Genomic DNA, 18,089 nt, shown 5'->3' with positions numbered 1-18,089 from the left:
CAGACCATGGAAAGTCAGACTAGAGTTCGCTCAAATGTACTTGCACGCAACACCACGCTCCCTGACACTGTAAACCTCCATCACACTTATATAAAGTAAATAATTATATATATTTTTTTAAATCCACGATATAGCTGCCCGTATTTGCACGTGTGTGCGCGGTTGTGCCCATTGCTTAGCTAGAGTTAGCAATTCTGACATGGAGGAGCATAAGAAAGAATGTTTATGCAAATCACACCAAATTGCAATAGCGTAATGGTAGAGCGTATGCACAAAGAGAAGGCATTCACGGTTTGAGTCCTACCACTCCCCTTCTTATTTATGTTTTAAATCAGTATTTGAAATAATACCAGACATATATGATTAAAATTTAATTAAAAGCAATGACATGGCCAATGTATCTGTGAACAAACTAAATATTTTTAAAGGACCCAGATATATAATAACCTGCTGTTAAGCAATGCTTTACACAGCTAAACACAGGTGCCCATAGTTTAACAGCACTTTACCCAGCTAAACAGAGGTGCCCATAGTCTAATAGCGCTTTACCCAGCTAAACAGAGTTACCCAAATTTTAATAGCGCTTTACCCAGCGCAATAGAGTTGCCCAAAGTTTAAAAGCGCTTTACCCAGTGCAATGTGTTTGCGCGGACATGCGCACCACGCCAACCAGGGCACCGTGGAGCAATGTAGAGCTAAGTTGCTTAAATGCAGCCATACCCCCTAGCCTGTCTAGACAGTATTAAAATAAAAGAATGACAAGGTTTGAACCCAGGACCCTGTGCATCATAATCAAAGTACAGAACCACTAAGCCATGACAACATAGGGAAAGCAGCCACTATTAACATTCATAAACTTACGAATGGTAGCTTAACCATTACTAAGCAGGTCTGCAGTCAGCCGAGAATTTTACAAAATGGCCAATCACAAAAAAGTGTGGGAAATGTGGCATATTTAAGCCCCATAGGTGGGAATACTCACCATAACTGATTGTAGCTCACATTTGCAGTCAGAATGGCAGGTGCAGGAAAGGGTTCACGCTTCCGAGCACAACGTTGGGGCATTGAGGTGTCCAAATACATGGTTTAGCCCCTTGTCCACCATCACAAGTCAAGACTCCTGCAGGGCCAGTTCCAAGGGATGGAGTACAAGGCAGAGGCTTGGAACTGGTTAGCTCGTGACCTCACCAGTGCCACAGGCGTTCCTCGGACTGGTGAGCAGGTCCGTCACCACCATGCAGACCTGAAGAGATGAAAGCAGGACCGCCTGAACCAGTGGATACAGGAGGCCCGTGGGATGCAGAATGCCCCACAACTGAGTATGTAGCCATGGAATGCAGTATGTAAGAATTGATAATGGAGTATGTATAATGGATAGGTATGTCTCAGTATCCCTTCATTTACTTTACAGCTGCAGGTGACCATGCTACGAATCAGCAAGCCTATGCTGATAGGCTGCTAAAGCTGCACCACCAGGCAGGTTAGTGATTATTCTGCATGTATTGTTATATAAACTATGGGAAAGAGCATGAAAGAAAGTGTTGTAGTCCAATAAAACAGCCATAGAATTGCCTGAATAAGTTCACTGCATGTACTGTCAGATAAAAACATCAGAGAGGCAGAAAAAGAGTGTAGTAACCGATTAAGAAAGGTAACATATGTCTGGAATAATATCTCCGCAGGCACTGTCATATAACATAAGTTAGTGAGCCTGAAAAATGATTGTTCTAACCTATTAATAAAGGTATAATATGTCTTGAACATGTCTGCCATAAACACCGTTAAAACAAATAATGGAGTGAGCCTGTGGAAAAGTGTGCAATGTCATTAATAAAGGTCTAAAACCCTGAGTGTGTCTGTGTCACAGAGTCTGAAATGTTGTTGTACCCTTGCATTATACAAGTAGTACTGTTTGAAAATGTGCTGGCAACCCAGAGTTATGCAGTCCCATATAAAGTGGGTGATGGAAGTCCTAGTAGCTGTGAAACATATATACAGTCCACAATAGTCAGTTACTGGCTGGCATGAATAAGTAAACCTGGCACACATGTAGCATGTAATTATTCACCAGAAATGTGAGTGTGTGTCAATAAATGCAGGGTTCTGTACAAATCAAAGTAAAAATGTCATGTGAAAACATCCCAGATATGTAAATAAAGAAATATGAATGCAAGCAAGAAATATGTAGCAGTAACATCTGCATCCTGGACAGTTAGTATGTCAGATATAGGTCAGGCATATATTGAACTAGCCAAACCCATGACACAACCTAATGTATGGTGGCAAGTGTAATAATACAGGTAGGGGATATACACTTGCAGTCACTGGGAATGTAGTGTAGACTAAAAGGTCATTATAAGATGTTAACCAAGGTTTTTTCTACATCCTACCATATGTGCATAAACCATGCAATTCCACACCTCAATGGGTATGTGTAACCTTAAATATTTGTTGGGACATATGTCCTATTGTTTTATAAATATTTGCATTGATGTTGATGCATGTGCCCTGTTCAAACACCACGTTCATGGTGGCCTGTTGATACCAAACATCCCTGCATGCTCTTGGAATATGCACTGTCGTTCAATATATGCATGTGTTATGCTTGCTGTTCAACTGTTGGAACCTTGGTGTGTTGGGTTAATGGGAATATTACTGCATGCTGTTACAACTAATCTGGAATGCTGTTGTTTATGTTGTATTTAAACACACCTAATCACAGAACGTATGGGAAGGCCGATCCCAGCAGACCCACCTGTCCCTCCTCAGTTGGCAAGTGCACCTGGCACCAGCAGCTCTGGTGCCCAGCCCGGGCTCCCCTCCTTTGTTGGTCCTGTGCCACCCTTGGGTGGAAGAACTGCAGAGGATGGGGCTCATCCCCCATGTGCAAGCGTGGGCGGAGGAGGGCCACCTGTCACCCTTGCTAGGGTTCGGGCTGTGGTGCATAGGGAGATACAGCATTCAGTCGCTGATCCCCTATGCCAGCTCGAGGCGAGAGTGGCACGTCTCTCGGGTGAGCCTGCCTGTCCTACATAGCCCTCAGCACAGCCACCTTCGGGGCTGTGAAGGTGCAGTGGTGACTGCCCATGGGTGGGGATCTCAGTTCCACTGTTACCATCTGTGGGCTCATGGGCTTGCGATTTCCAAACATCCTTCCCAGTCAATTGTGTTCACCCACCCCATGTGTCAAACTCCACCCCTGTATGTGTCTTGTTTGTCTTGTCTGTTTACCTCCCCAACTACCTCCCTAAATATACCTACTTCCTCTACCTCACATTCCACTCTCACCTGAAAAAAAAATAAAAAAAAGGAAGTCTGTTCACACAAAAAAATTATGCCCCATACATAGTTGCCCAGTTCGCACACATGTCCGCTGGACATGTAAACTGATACTTCTAATTGGCAGTACAACATATTTTGTTGTTCTCACCCCTCTCTCAGGGGTGGAAGGTTTCATATTTCTTACCAAATTTCAAACATATGCACAGCTGTTGCTGTTAAAGAAATGGGCAGCTATGGACCTTCCCTACACCCATCCTGCACATCCCGAGCTGGTTTCCCTACTGTCTTTCCCTCTTTGTGCCCCCTTTTTCACCACTTTCCTATCTCCCCATTTTCTTTTCTTTAAAAGAAATTAACACGGGGTTAGCGGCAGTAAGCACTTAAAAGCAGTAGTTAGCAGGGGTGCGCGAGTGTGAGCTTGTGTGCGCTTAGCTAAGCATTGTTAAGCATCCCGCAAACCCGCTTACAACTGCTTAAAAGTGCCTCAGTCACTCTGTATGACAAGGCCCTTGTAATGCTCAGCAGCAAAATAAAATACCCTTGTCGATCTCATACCCGGGACCTTGGACTCACCAGTCTGTATGAAGTACCACTACACCACAGCAGATATACAATAACTTAGTGCTGAAAGCAATATATCATGCATTACCATGAGTGAATGTAAAGGGAAAATAGGAATGGCATAACACAAATTTTGTTCTGTGGGCCTTAACCAGCAGGTGTTGTGGAATTGCATGACATGACTGTGAAAAGAGAATCAGCCATGCTAGTAGGGAATAATGTTACAGTAGCACCTTACAAACCCCACACAGTATAAGAGCAGGATAAACACTGGCATATTTGCATAGGTCACAGGCCAGACCTCCCAACAGTGACTGCTCTACAGTGATGACCATGATTTGTAAACAAATGTTAGCTGTGCCCCACTGACTCTCTGTGAAATGTACTAACAGTAGGCAGAAAGGTGGGGAATCTCACTTAATGACAAATGTCAATAAGTGAGAGTAGACACTGCTTGCACGTCAGAAAAGGTGTAGTAATACATATGCTCTGAATCCAGCAAAATCTGAACTGCAAAATGTCTGAAATATATCACAGGTGTATCCCAGTTATATGTACCTTTCCCTGAGGCTGTTCAAATATACACGTGAGAGTATCTGAGGCCTGGAAGAGTCAGAAACACACAGGCATATCGGCTTGTCTGCTGTTACACACTCTGCAAATAGCTGTAGAATGAATCCAACAAGCATGCCCTTATGTAGAAGTACAACACAGAAATATCAAAGGATGTAGCCATGCACTGCTAGCAACCACCTGTGACAATGCCATTGTTCAGGTGCTGAAAAGACTGCTGTGGTGCACAGTCAAAGAATACCAGGCTGACCTCTGTCTACCATCTGGATATGTCCACAGGTGGGAGCTACTCAGACAGACTACTAGCCTTTATAGACTTACAGGTACACAGCAATTCTGCATGTTCAGTAAGATAAACATCACACGATAAATAATGCACTCTGCACCCCTACCCAAAGGCACTATATACCCGTGTAGTCAGGCACAACCAAGGGTGTAGGTAGGCATACACAGTAGTGAAATATGTCCAGTTGTCCTGAGCAGACTGTGCTAATGTCAACATAAACAAACCACAAACTGTTCAGAAGTGAGTAACGTACTAATGACAGTGTAGCAGTTCACAAACAGTGCATGTTCCTGATATTCATAATTGATAGTACAACACACTTAGTAGTCCTCACCCGTCTATCAGGGGTGGAAGGTTTCAAGTATCCCTTATAATGTATTGCATATGCACAGCTGTTACTGGTAAAGAAATGGGCAGCTATGGACCCTCTCCACACCCATTCTGTACATCCCGAGCTGATTTCCCTACTGTCTTCCCCTCTTTGTGCACCCTTTATCACCACATTCCTATCTCCCCATTTACTTTTCTGTCAAAGAAATGAGTGCAGGGGTTAGCGGGAGTGAGCACTTGTAAACAGTAGTAAGCGGGTTTGCACCAGTGTGCGCATGTGTGCGCTTAGCTTAGCATTACTAAGATATGATAAGCTAAGCCAAGATTGGCTTAGTATTGCTAAAATAAAATAAGCTAAGCTAAGCTTAGCTTAGCATCACTAAGCGTCACGCAAACCCACACAAACCCGCTTAAAAGTGCCTTAGTCACTCTGCATGACAAGGCCCTTGTACTGCTCAACAGCAAAATAAAAAATCTTGTCAGTCTCGAATGTGGGACCTTGGACTCACCAGTCTGCATGAAGTACCACTACACCACAGCAGATATACAATAACTTGGTGCTGAAAGAAATATAACATGCATTACAATGAGTGAATGTAAAGGGAAAATAAGAAAGCCATAGGAATACATTGCAATAACTACTGTTGTATGCCAATTAATTCTCTAATTCGAAAAGAAAGTACATACTCCCATGTATCCAGTGTTAGCATTAGGAGGTGTGAGTAAACTTACACACTGAGAAGAGTGTACTGGAAGAAGCAACAGTCAGGTTTCAGTACAACATGCATTTCACTGGCTACAACCCAGCTTCAGATATGAGACATATACCAACCTTCTGACTGAGAAAACAGTGTCCACAGCAAACAAGCATGGTCCCCACCTTGCAAAACTGAAAGGGCTACACCTACCTAACCTATCATTTTATAACAGTGTCCTGAAATCACAGTGAGAACTGCAATTACCACACAGCAGGCTGCATGCAATTACTAAATGGTGGGTACCAATTGGTGCAGAGGCCATCACATGCACATGTGCAGATACCTAGAAAAGCAGCCTGTATCTGCTGTCCACACATGCAATAATATCATTGCAACAACTGGGAGAGAGAGAGAAAGCACGAGCGAGAGAGACAGATAGAGACAGATAGATACAAACAGGCAGAAGGAGACAGACGCTGAAAACAAACAGCAATACACAGAGGAAACAAAACCAAAAAAAAATTAAAAAATAAAAAAACACATACAACAGACGGAGGTGAGGAATACAAAGGTAAGGTATGTAACAGATATGTATTTGGTGACATCCGAAAGATGTGTCTGAAGGGTACTCTACATACTGTGAATCATCCATATGTGGCAGCAGCCGGTATCTATATGTACATGCACATTTGCATAGGGCAAGGGACATACTGAAACTGTTAGTGAAGGCTGGATATAAGTATGTTGTTGAAGGCTGCTATGTGCACATATGTATGTAGGTTGTAGTGTGTGGCATTGCAGAAAGCAAGCAGTGCCGGTATATGTCATTTGGTGTTAAATGCTGTTGGAGTGAGCTACAGGCAGTGAGGCCTGCAACAGCTATACAGCCTGAGGACAGTAGAATGCATTCTGCACAACATTGTGCAATAGTATTACATAACCATATGTCTCACAACTGTTGCATAATTGACATCCCCACCATGAAAGGTGGGCAGTATATGTACCTATATGTGCAGCTATATGTACAGCAATGGATGATTACATGTATATATATATATATACATGTATATATACATATATATGTGTGTGTGTGTATATATATATATATATATATATATATATGTATATATGGATATATTTAGATATATATGGATATATATGGATAAACATAGATATATATCGATATATATATATATATATATATATATATATATATATATATATATATATATATATATATATATATATGGATATATGTAGATATATATAGATATGTATGGATATATATGGATATGTATAGATATGTATAGATATGTATAGATATGGATAGATATGGATAGATACAGATAGATATGGATAGATATGTATATATGTATGTTATATATATATATATATATATATATATATATATATATATGAGAGAGAGTGAGGGAGACACAGGGTCATATGTACTGCAACAGGTGCCTGTTGTCCAAGGCATGGACTGAACACCAGTGTCGATACCGGAGTGCCATACTCCATTCCAAAACACCTTGCGCAGTAACTGCCACATAGGTGGTAGCCTGCCTAACATTGATGGTGTCAGAAGGGTACACGGGACATAGGTGGACAGTAGGCTCCCCTTTGATAATCACAGTGACAACAGTAGTAATGTAATCTGTCTACATTGTACGTGTCATCACAAAAGATGTGTCATCTAGGGAAATATAGGTCAGTGTTCCCCTCAACTCATCACAATGCCCCATGTGGTATGTACCTCACATGACAACTACAGCAAGTGGAAAGTCCACAGACATACCTAACAAAGACTAATACTGCCCTCAAACACATGCCCTATGCAGACTGACTCACAAACCACAGCTACAGTGCATTGCATACTGCCCACCCAGAGGTTACCACTGCTGGACATACAGAGGTATGTCACAGCCATAACTGTTGGCCAACCACCATGACAACACCACACAATCCCTCTGGGCTACATGACCTAGGGCCCTAATCCTTGTCACCTCACTAAACAGCACATGCTGGAGGTATAGGTTCCTATCCACAAATATGCCATACTCTGGACTAAACCACCCAGCATGAATAAACAAGGCTTCTCATTAGCAGATGTCATACATACCCCTGATGATTGTTTTGGAGATAGGTTATATGCCCTGGGAGTCACCTCTGTGTATCCGGTTGACAGGAGCAAGTGAAATCACATTAAATGTGTGTCAAAGGCCAGGGTAGCATATGGCTAGGCTGCTCTAGGCCCTAGGGCCAATAGTATATTACCTACCTAGGACACAATGCACACACACATGTACTCAGTGCAATAACTGCTATGTGAGGTGGAATGAGTGTGACAGTGACAGTGTGCAAGGTTTGTAAAGGTGGGATAGCTTAGTGTGAGGTTGTGTCTGTCATGGTAGTTTGTGTCCTAGGTGTGAGGCCGGAGAAAGATGTGCCAGTTATTGGGATGCAAACATAGTAAAATGGCATATGTTGTGACATAGTTCCTTGTGTATGACTGTGGGGTCCCAATGTAGGCTGAAGCAATACATGTATGCTCAGTTAGTGGTACTGCTGGTGACTCCAGCTCACATATGAACTGTTGTACTACCTGAAGCTGTAGGCCTAAACAGCACAGTATGGTGTATGTTCACAGTCCCTGGTAGCACTGTCTTGTGTGTTTCCTGTAGTCTGCACAGATTACATACCACAGGCATAGGTATCTGTAAGTAGGGGCACACAGTACTATAAGGTACACAGGTAATGCTCATCTGTGTCGGCATACATCTGCGTGTTGTATGTATGTCTGATGTGTGTTTAATGATGCCTGCACCATGCCCGCAATGACATGTGTGTTACAGAGTATGTGTGTGTACCTAGCAACATGTATACTCTGTTACAGCAGTATGCCAGCTATATTAACAACCGTGCACATATGTTAGGTAGGGGTATGGCATCAAAGACTAGGGTGGTTTACCGGTAATACTGTAAATGTACATGACATTCATTGCATTGGATGACATATTTCTTCATGCATTAGCTTGATATATACCCCCGAGGCAAGGTTGTGCATTGTATCCCAAACAGTGTGCTGACTACTGGTGTATACTGGTGTGTTATATGGAGTGTTGCAGGCACTGTCAGCCAGTTATGGGCTGAGCACTGATATGTGGTATTGAATGTGTGTATCCTCTGATAGACAGATAGATGCTATATATGGCAGTTAAGTGATATCTGTACTTCATAATGTTAAGTGTGCCACATGACATGCTCACGCATATCGTTTAATTGTCTTCCAGGGTTATGGCTCATCAATGTGATCCATTGTATTCAGCTGCAGAGGAGCAGCTGAATACAGCTGCAGAGGAGCAGGAAATTCTGAACAGCCTGGTGCAGCACTATAACCTGCTTTTTTCCAGGGCCAGCCAGCACCAGCATGACCGTACTGCACTGTGGCAAGACCTTGTTCGCCGGGTAAATGACATAGGCATGCATAACCAGACATATGAGCAGGTACGCCATCACTGTAGTGATTTAATTAGACATGTCCAGCGGCATGCGTCTGATATCCATAGGCAACAGCTTGCCACAGGTGGTGGGGCGGCCATACATCCCCCTTCACAAGAGTGGAGGAGCTGCTCCTAAGCGTGGTGGCTCCTGGCCTACAGCAGCAACAGCGTCACACATGTGTCATCATGGAGGCCGGAGCCACCCAGCAGGATGACATGGAGCGTGCAGGTATTACGCCCTAGCTGTAGACTACCATTACCTGTATTGTTAGAATATGCATATGTGAGATGTGTACTGTGTGTTTAGCAGTTGTGCTGCCTAACGTGTGCAATACTGATATTTGGAATAGTATCCGTACACCTGTGACTGTTGACTGTTGTTCCACTGTCATTTAGCACACTCACAGTAGCAATGCCACAGTTGTGGCCACTGACAAATTGTGTCATATTCTTCTAGGTCCCTCTGGTGTGACAGCAGGGCAGACAATACATGCTGGAGAGTGTGTTAACACTTTAATATTGGTAATGAAATGTGCATTAATTCAAACAAAGGAAATTGGAACACAACAAAGTAAACCAAAACTGCAACTGGTGAAATAGCCAGGAAACCAAGAAAAAAACAAATGTTTAGCGCTTTCATCCACAATTTTAATACGTGAACTTCTTCAGAAACAAATCCATATGGAACCCAGTTCCTTAAATACTTAACAATACAGGAAATGACCTCATATCAAACCTTAATCGTTTAAAAATGTATGTAAAAAAATTATAATAATTATTAATAAATAATAAGTGATAATCACATCTCAATTAAATAAAACATAATCAAAAAATACACGTGTAAAAAAATATATGTAAAAACTACTTATACAATAAAAAACACTTTAAGTTGATAGACTCATTAAGTCCAGGGAGCCTATCAGCCCCCAGCACAAGTTGCCACAGTGTCTCTTTACACTCTAAAACATTGTCATAATCCTCACCAAACTCACTAGTGTTGATTTTTTCCAACACAAAAAACTCAAATTTCTTAAAGTCCCTACAAACTAATGCATGTTTGGCCAAGGAATTAAACTTGTCTTTGTTTTTATGGCTAAATTGTGTTCATAAATTCTCCTTTTCAAAACTCTTTTAGTTTTACCTATATAATAATGTTCACATGACACACAATTAGCAATATACACTACATGTTCAGAATTACAATTGTCGTAACCTTTTGCCCAAACTGTGTAATTTAGGGACTTTATAAATACACTGGTGCTATTGCTGATAAATCTACACTGTCTGCAGTTATTGCATGCATATGTACCCCTCTTGATACTAGCTGCTCTTATCAAACCCTGTTGTCTATTGTAGTCTGCCTCAAGCATAGATTTTACATTAGTCACCCTTTTATAAGTAAAAGTGGGTTTGACTCCTAAAGTACCAACCAATTCTTTGTTACCTAACACCACCTTCCAATTGTTGATAATGATATCCTTGATGAACCACATTTCATTAACAATAGGTAAAGGAAATGCAATGTTGTAAGTGTTGTGAATGTCTAAAATAATAGATCTAGAACTTATGCCTATCTGACTGGACAAAAGAATTGGTTTAGCAACACCTTTCCTTAATAAAATGACTTCCTGCTCTATATTATGAATCCAATCAGCAGTGTAACCTCTACACATGAATAATGATCGTAAAAATCCAATTTCCCTTAAAAATGTGTTGCCGTCAGTGGTGAGCCTACTCAAACGAATAATTTGGTCCTTGACAACACCTTTTTCATGTGTGTGGGATGTAAGCTGTCCTTGTGAAGATATTGGTTAGCAGACACTTCCTTCCTATATATTTGACTGTTGAATTTGTTTTTGACCTTGTCTATACCAAGTAAGACATCAAGAAAAGGAATACTTTCTCCATAACCACTCGTTTTGAATACCAAAAAATCAGTAGAGTGGTTCAAATCATTCACGAAATCAGAAAACTCTTCAGTTCACTTCAGAAGGAAGTGTTTGCTAACCAATATCTTCACAAGGACAGCTTACATCCCACACACATGAAAAATATAGAGCAGGAAGTCATTTTATTAAGGAAAGGTGCTGCTAAACCAATTCTTTTGTCCAGTCAGATAGGCATAAGTTCTAGATCTATTATTTTAGACATTCACAACACTTACAACATCGCGTTTCCTTTACCTATTGTTAATGAAATGTGGTTCATCAAGGATATCATTATCAACAATTGGAAGGTGGTGTTAGGTAACAAAGAATTGGTTGGTACTTTAGGAGTCAAACCCACTTTTACTTATAAAAGGGTGACTAATGTAACATCTATGCTTGAGGCAGACTACAATAGACATCAGGGTTTGACAAGAGCAGCTAGTATCAAGAGGGATACATATGCATGCAATAACTGTAGACAGTGTAGATTTATCAGCAATAGCACCAGTGTATTTATAAAGTCCCTAAATTACACAGTTTGGGCAAAAGGTTACTACAATTGTAATTCTGAATATGTAGTGTATATTGCTAATTGTGTGTCATGTGAACATTATTATATAGGTAAAACTAAAAGAGTTTTGAAAAGGAGAATTTATGAACACAATTTAGCCATAAAAAACAAAGACAAGTTTAATTCCTTGGCCAAACATGCATTAGTTTGTAGGGACTTTAAGAAATTTGAGTTTTTTGTGTTGGAAAAAATCAACACTAGTGAGTTTGGTGGGGATTATGACAATGTTTTAGAGTGTAAAGAGACACTGTGGCAACTTGTGCTGGGGGCTGATAGGCTCCCTGGACTTAATGAGTCTATCAACTTAAAGTGTTTTTTATTGTATAAGTAGTTTTATACATATATTTTTACACATGTATTTTTTGATTATGTTTTATTTAATTGAGATGTGATTATCATTTATTATTTATTAATAATTATTATAATTTTTTTACATACATTTTTAAACAATTAAGGTTTGATATGAGGTCATTTCCTGTATTGTTAAGTATTTAAGGAACTGGGTTCCATATGGATTTGTTTCTGAAGAAGTTCACGTATTAAAATTGTGGATGAAAGCGCTAAACATTTGTTTTTTTCTTGGTTTCCTGGCTATTTCACCAGTTGCAGTTTTGGTTTACTTTGTAATGAAATGTGCATGTCATAGGTGAGGTGTAGGTCATGGACACGTAACCCACCTATGCATAATGCATGCTGTGCATGTTTGCTGTGAGACATCAATCATCTCAGTAAAGTCAGTAGCTGCCTCATTCACATGCAATGCACAGTGCAGCAGACACAATTGTGGCAACACTGTACTGCACATTGGATATGCATAGTTGCTACAGCTGTACACAACAGAACACGTTTATCATACGCAGTACACAAAAACATGCTACATTTGGCATTACCACACACCCGCTGTAAGGTCACACTTCAGTATCCCACATGTCATGCACACACACATGATGTACCTCAGGGGTAGAGGCCTATCACGGGGCTGTGCAACACTCTGCAACACATAACACAGTCATGTTAGGCAATGCTCCCTATTGGGCACCTCACACACCCATGTACAAGGTGGCTGTGTAATTGTGAATGTAGCCATGGCACTGCAGTTCAGGTACAGCATGCTAGGCGGTGGTCTTGCACACATTAGTAGCTGTGAGTGACCACAAGATGCATGTTGATGATGGCACAGGGTACTACACCCCATCCAGTTACAGTGACCACAGTACTAATCATAGCAGTCATTGCTTTGCACCTCAGTGTTGTGTGTGTGCAAACATATGCACCTATTCACAATATGCATAGCATGTTATCTGTGTGCTTACATATGCCAGTATACACAATATGCACAGCAGTCACCATCCACACAAAGTGTCACATATATGTCCTGGAATGCTAGTGGGTGTATAGGTCACATGACACACATTGGTTATGTGTGGTGTTTAATGTTGCAGTCGTGTAGCATGCCATGCCATGTCTGGCACCCACATATCTGCAATATTTCCCACACTCACCATAACCACTGTACACTGGCCATGTCGAGCATTGGGATTCCTTCACGTCAACATGCACCGCACATCCTGTGTGTGTACATAGCATGCATGTGCTACACCCATGCCCACTATTATCTGCTATGGTCACAGACACTGCACTCAGACATGGATATCTATGTGTCACACAGATAACACATGCAGCCATGACATGTATACTTGTGAGTGATGGTGCACAGGGCATTGCAGAGCTGATAATACCTGCACAGCAATGTTGTGTCTATGTACACATTGTGTTCCAGGGTGTAGCCAATCACTGAACAACTACACAGTTGCATCAAAGCCATGTATACTGCCATTTAATAGGGGCGTCTACACTTGCACTGCATGGTCTTGTGCAACACATATTCTGCATGCTGACACGTGTGTGGTGACTGTCTACCTTATGATACTGACACCCACCTTCACCCACTATAGAATATGTGTTGGATTGCTGGTATGTGTGTGTATTTGCTGTAGTGAGGTGTGTATTATTGTTCATGTGTGCATGTGTGCATGTGTTCATGTGTGCATGTGTGCATGTGTTCATGTGTTCATGTGTTCATGTGTGCATGTGTGCATGTGCAGACCGTAAAGTGTGTTTCCTGTCTTCTTCTCACAGGTGCTGAGTTAGGGGTTGGTGAAAGCAGCAGGCAACCTAAAGCCACTGCCACGAATAGTGGTCATGATGACACATGTATTTTGACACAGGAAGATTTGACAGGGTCTGTTGTTGTTCCGCCAATCGACAATGCACAGCGTTCAACCCCATCTATGCACACACTCATACTGTCAATACATCCCTCACCACCAATGACCATAGGCGATGGACAGCATACAGTTGACATTGACCAGGAGAGTGTGGTACCCATGGCACTTGCATCCCCACACAGTAGCCATAGCCGTAGACCCAGAATGGTACCACATAGGTGGAGGTCCAGGGGTTCTTGGGGGAGCACCACTGGTCGTATTGCCCCTGGCAGGCATGCCCTCACAGGTCTTATGACGACCAGTATGTTCTAGGCTGTAATGCAGGCTCAGGCATGTATGGAACGGTACACCAGGCAGGGACTTAGGGCACAGAGGGCACATTACACCGCTATCAATGACAGCATCCGTGACCTTGCCGGTGCCATCTGGACTTACACCGAGGTTGTTGATAGACGTTGGGGGGAGACATTAGATGCCCTCCACAACATGTCTTCCATGAGCCAGGACCGTGCGGGACGGTTGCAATGTCGATGCGGATGCATGCCAGCAGCAGCAACAACTGGCAGTGGTCGTGGATGGCCCACAGTTCACAGCCGTTCCCGCAGTGGCAGTACTAGCCCCAGCAATGCTAGGGCTGGCCTGTCCATTGACCGTCCCAGTAGACCACGTTCATGTGGCTCTGGCCAGTCCCAGCAGGGACATGGGTCCAGTCATCATACCTCTGCCTCTAATGACAGTACCCAGTCAGGGTTGTAACCCGATACTGTCCATAGCACCCCTGCAAGGCACAGGTACTGTGTCCGTGGCCGGAGACAGTGATCTGTACAGCCTAGCAGGTACAGTCTGTGGCTGTCCCACAAACTACCGTATATGGCAGCCACATGGTGGAGCTGTGTGCATGCAGACACACACACATTAACCAAACAACTAGGGCTCACACATACACACACATATTACATCAACATTGGCCCATGCTGTACTGTTGTCCCTCACACACAGACACACACACACACACACACAGACATGTTGATTGGATGGGTCAATGTCAGGCTCTGGCAAACAACAAAACGCCCTGTGCATATGATGATACCTGTGTTGCCTCTTGTCATCTGCATCATTGACGGAGGGACAGGCTAACATGGTGCTGATGCACAGGGTGACACTATAGCAGTGTAGCAATAATAGCAAGTTGTCAACAAGGAAGTGTAACGACATCCTTGTAGGTAGATCTGAGCAAACATTATGCATCAAAGCTCTGATTGTCAATGTAGCATTGTTTACACCACTGTTAGGTCTGAGTATGTATTGTCCACCCATGAACAACTTGGCTGAAGTGTAATGTGTTGCCAGCATGTGTTAGTGAGTGGACAGTACGTGTGTGATGTGTGCAGTACAGATTAGCAAGTGTACATCTGTGAACATGGTGAGTGCGCACTGTCTGGATGTACGTGCATAGTGGACACATGGGACATGTGGCATACTCTGTCATACACATTGTTAATATCTCATAGTATCTTTCAATGTCCAGTATGCATTCTACTACAGTTATGTACTAACATGGGTAGACGTTTGTATGACATGGGTTGACACTATGCTGTGGGTGATACCATTAATATCTGTCAATGATTTGTGGTCTGGTAGTATACACAACCTCAACAGCATGACTATAAGCAATCATTGGATGATGTCCTGACAAATGACACACAGTAGTAGGGAATCCAGTAACAATTGGATCCTTCCGGTGCAACACTATAACACTAACCAGTGGTAATGACCACCACCCATTCCTTTGACCACACCTGTTTGGCATATAGCCCCCTTAGGTACATGCAGACACACTAGGGATGTGTCCATCCAAATCTGGAAATGCATGGATTGGCCTACAATGCATTCCCTGGATGGGACGCATATCCTACACAAGGGTATCATACAGACAGATACCTGTTGTCTGATACATGCTGTATAGCAGTAAGCCAACTATGGCATAGTCATCCTCATGTACTATACATACTATCCAGTCAGTACCACACAGGTGGTAGCCCTCAGCATGTATGTTGGGTACCAATGTGTACATACAGCCTCATGTTATGTCATGTGTCCCTTCGTATCCACATATCCATAGGTATTGTGGAGTCCCAAGGTGTATCACATAAGACATTAGAGGCCTGAATACATATCCACAAGGCAGTCGTACACCTATAAAGACTGTCCATTCTTGGCAGTCTTTGTTGTGTATGACCATGTCTGACATATACCCCAGGCATATACCCTCACTCACACTACTCTTAAGTAACTGTCATGGGTGTGTCCACCACAGATGACCTTGGCCACAGAATATGACAGTGGACGGCCTTGTCACATACATACATATGTGACCGACGATGTGAGAAGCAGCGGCACAACCTGTCAATGGAAACAAATGTATTCATGTAGTATGCAGGCTTCACACAAATGTACTGATTGAGGGACATGTACATATATATATATATTTGCCACGCAGATACCTGATGTGTGCAATGCACTTACTTTTATAATCATACTATGTCATACCATAGTAAAAGCAAAACCCACACCGCCTTGACACACACACAATCAGCATTTGCAGGATTCAAACCTCTATCTAGCTATGTTATGATACTAGACAGTGATGCATTAACACTGCGCACTATCTGCTTTACTGGGTGGTTTCCCTTCTCAGGCTGTATTTGTAGGATGGTGACATCATCAGTCTTTCCAAAGAGGAATGTACCTCTTTTAGTGTGTTTTCCCAGTCTCCAAAAAGGGCACCCCTTTCAAGGGCAATTGCACACATACACCCCCCACCACACACACACACACACACACACACACACACACACACACACACACACACACACACACACTGTTTGCAGGATTCAACCCCCACCTAACTATGTTATAATACTAGAGAGAGACGCATTAACACGGCGCGCTATTTGCTTTACTGGCTGATTTCTCTTCTCCTGCTGTATTTGTAGGATGGTGACATCATCAGACTTTCCAAAGAGGAATGTACCTCTTTTAGTGAGTTTTCCCAGTCTCCAAAAAGGGAACACCTCTCAAAGGAAACTGCATACATACACACCCCCCACACACACACTCACTGTTTGCAGGATTCAAACCCCTACCTAACTATGTTTTGATACTAGAGAGAAACGCGTTAACATGGCACGCTATTTGCTTTACTGGCTGTTTTTTTTTCTCCTGCTGTATTTATAGGATGGTGACATCATCAGGCTGGACATGGTGATGTGTGTACACCTTGTTTTATGCCATTCCAGGAAAGGTCCATGTGTGTCAGCAGGTGTCAACAGCTTGAACAAGACCTCAGAATCCTTACCTTGTGTGATCTATCTGTGGACACATTAACATTCCGTCATATGTCAACACATATTTATGCACAACTTGTTGGTTTTGTGGATACTACATGTGTCTGGGATGTTGATAAAGGGCTATTCAAAGTCTATGTGACATGTGTAGATGTGTTCATTGATGTATGTCCTGAGTGGCTGCTTTGCAAACAGTCTGGCATGTTTGGGAACCATGATCCACACATGAACATACCACAGTTGGTAGGGTTGTGTGTATGTCAGCTTCCAATAGCTCTGTTTATGACTGCAACCATGATGGAGTAAATGACCTTGCAGATCAGACTTCATAGGCGTACTGGACTTGACTTCCCATGGTGTGTTGTGCACCAACACTTGTGGGGAGTGCCATATGTAGCTGTGACACATTCAACGGTTCCACATCCTGTGCAGGGGGTGAGGCTCAGCTGACTGTTCAGGTGCATGATCTGTTTGTTCTGCAGTTTGTGCATGACACATATTGGGAATCAATGTATTCTACTTGCTGCCATGCTTCTGGCAGTGGGGATAGCTGCTCATCCATTCTACATGGATATCTTCTGGTATCATGATATGGACTATTGTCAGTGGGAGATGGGTATGTACATATGGGCCTGTCTGTCATGATGTCGGCATTGTCACTCAGGTACAGTTGGCCCTGACTCAGGACATATATGGGTGTACATTGCTATTTATGACATAACTGAAGGAGGTGTCATGATTCAGTCTGGACTCCTCAGCTACTCTTTACAAAACACCAACGA

The sequence above is a fragment of the Protopterus annectens genome, chromosome 2.part0, assembly GCF_019279795.1.
Source record: "Protopterus annectens isolate FY-2018-M chromosome 2.part0, PAN1.0, whole genome shotgun sequence".
Classification (NCBI taxonomy): domain Eukaryota; kingdom Metazoa; phylum Chordata; order Ceratodontiformes; family Protopteridae; genus Protopterus; species Protopterus annectens.
Note: the sequence above shows the minus strand (reverse complement) of the source record.